The 2,500-nt window shown below is 65.5% G+C and overlaps 1 non-coding gene across 1 annotated transcript; it reads left to right on the forward strand.

Annotated features, from left to right (window-relative positions):
- The first annotated feature begins 1,367 nt into the window (after nt 1-1,367).
- LOC140475490 (5.8S ribosomal RNA) lies at nt 1,368-1,521 on the forward strand. The gene has a single exon (XR_011960018.1). It is a non-coding gene; the product is annotated as a 5.8S ribosomal RNA (ribosomal RNA).
- Nucleotides 1,522-2,500: the final 979 nt, after the last annotated feature.

Here is a 2,500-nt window from a genome sequence, read left to right on the forward strand (position 1 = left end):
GTCGGCTTGGGGGTACGCCCGTTTCCGTTTCAACTTGTCTCGCGAGGGTGGTTTCGGGGCCAGCAGGAGAGCTCGTCGGGGTAGCAGGCCCTGCAGCCGTGGTCACCGCCAAATCCCCACAACTCGAGCAAGTGAAAAAAAAAGTAACAAATAAGAAAGGATCGTCGGCTTGGGGGTACGCCCGTTTCCGTTTCAACTTGTCTCGCGAGGGTGGTTTCGGGGCCAGCAGGAGAGCTCGTCGGGGTAGCAGGCCCTGCAGCCGTGGTCACCGCCAAACCCCCCACAACTGTTGGGCGCCTACCTGCGCGGGGCAGGAGGACACTTTCCGATTTCAAATCTCCGTTTGCCGAGTCCACCCCGAACGCACGCGGGCGGGCGGGTTCGCATCACCCTTCGTCACAAGGGGCGAAGCCCGTTCCACCGTCTCGTCAGTAGTGCCGACCGGTCTGTGATCGACGAGGGGAGCCACACCAGGTCCGGCCCTGCTGCTTGGCGGCACCGCGTCGTCGGGAGCTCGCGACAGACGGAGGGTTTCGGTGTACTCTCCAGCCACGGGAAACGAAGCCGGTGATGCAGGCGCCGGTCTTTCGCTCCCAAATCGGCTGGGTTTACATCGTTGCTATCTAGTCACGCTCCCTTCAAACCCGACGGGGTACCTATTCCCCTCACCCGTCTGTGCGTATACAGCCTCTTTGCACTTGCGGGATGGGGGTGGTGGTTTAAAGACTCTCGAGTTGCCGCCCGTCGGTCTCCGAGCTCCGTGCAGTAGTGATCCCCAGCGAACTGCCAGCAGGGCGAACGAGCGATCCCGCTCTCGGTCGGGGCGCCTGGCGTCGATCGGTGGTCGGTGGCTTGCGGGCAAGCTGCGCTGTGAGTGTGGGAACGAGTATGACGAGCCGTTGCCGCGACTCCCAGTCCACCTCGGCGGTGGCTGGGCCGGGCGGGCGTCTGCTCGGGCGAGTGCCGCCCCCGCCTCCTCGCAGGAAGTCCGCTCGCCGACACGCCGCCACGTGCACGCGTCAGTGACGCTGCCGAACCGATGGCCGGTGCCCGTTCCCGCCTCTGCTTTTCCTAGGGCAAAGCTGCTGCACGCCTCGTGATACTAGGCGGGCGACATGGTGGCGGTGATCCTGCCTCCGTCGCTGCGGTGCGTTGGGGCACGCATCGCCTCTTGGGCGCCCTGTCCTCCTCCCCCCAATAGACGTATGTTTCTGCGGGCCGCACCAGGATGGTGCTCCCCATCGCTTCACGCCACCCTGCTCCGCCCGCACGCCGGCGTGCAGGTGGCTGTAGCTCAAGGTGGGGAGCGTATGTGCGGTCCGGGTCGCTTTCCTCTGGCGAGGGAGAGACCTAAAACAAACTCAGACAACTCTTGACGGTGGATCACTCGGCTCGTGCGTCGATGACGAACGCAGCTAGCTGCGAGAATTAATGTGAATTGCAGGACACATTGATCATCGACACTTTGAACGCACTTTGCGGCCCCGGGTTCTTCCCGGGGCCACGCCTGTCTGAGGGTCGTTTGGCAATCAATCGCACTCGCCTTGGCTGGCGAGAGCGCGGCTGGGGTGTCGCAGAGGACCCGTCCTCTTTGTCCCCCTAAGTTCAGACTCCGGAGCCCTCCGGCGTCGGAGCGCTTGGCCTTTCCCCCCCACCCTGCACATTCCGTTCGTCAGGCTCGACGCCATCCCCCCGCCGGGGAGCGCGGCCTGGCGTCCGTCTGTGTCGTGGCAGTGGGGCCAGCACGGCTGTCACCGGTCCCAGAATGGCTGTCGGTGGTTCACACTGTGTGTGTGTGCCAACCCTCCTGGTCTCTGGGACACGGAGCTGCCACGAAGTGTTGAGCCTCCAGTGGGGGGTCTGCCTAAGCTCTGCACGTCCGCATTGGGTCCGTCTCTCGGTTGGCTGGCAGTGGAAAGAGTGAAGGGAGCCGCGGAGGTCCGGTGCTGGTGCGCCGCCGGCCTGACCGTGGAGCTCGCCGGTTTGACACGCTGACCCGACTCGATGGTTGATCGATTGAGAGTGCTGGGAGCTGCAGGCCGCCCGCTGCTGCAGCCGCCCGTCTCGTGGTTCGTCCTCGGCCTTAAGTGGCCGGCGGGGCGTCTGATCCTGTCTCCCCTGCTGGCGCCGAGTGCCTGGCCGAGGGAGGAGGTTTTCGTCGAACGCTGTGACTTGGACGGTCGCACGCGCGTGGATCGCTGGCTCTTGGCTCTCCCGTTCAGTCCGCACGTTTTCCGCTCCGTCCTGCCACCGGTCTCGGGAGGTACGGAGGGGTTGGCGGGCGTGGTGTGTGCTCCGTCACCGTGCAGGCACACCTACCACGCCGTCGGCCGACCCCCGCACGGTCCTCCTGGCCATCGGGAGGACGGCGGAACGTCGGGCTGTCGGGGGCCAAGTCGCCAGAAGGCCACCGCTGTGTCTTCCGCACCCTGTCACCGTCGGCGTGCCTTCCTCAACTCGTCCGGCTCGGGGCCGCTGGGTTCAGGAGCGGCGTCGCCCG

Source organism: Chiloscyllium punctatum, unplaced genomic scaffold (assembly GCF_047496795.1).
Source record: "Chiloscyllium punctatum isolate Juve2018m unplaced genomic scaffold, sChiPun1.3 scaffold_1713, whole genome shotgun sequence".
Lineage (NCBI taxonomy): Eukaryota > Metazoa > Chordata > Chondrichthyes > Orectolobiformes > Hemiscylliidae > Chiloscyllium > Chiloscyllium punctatum.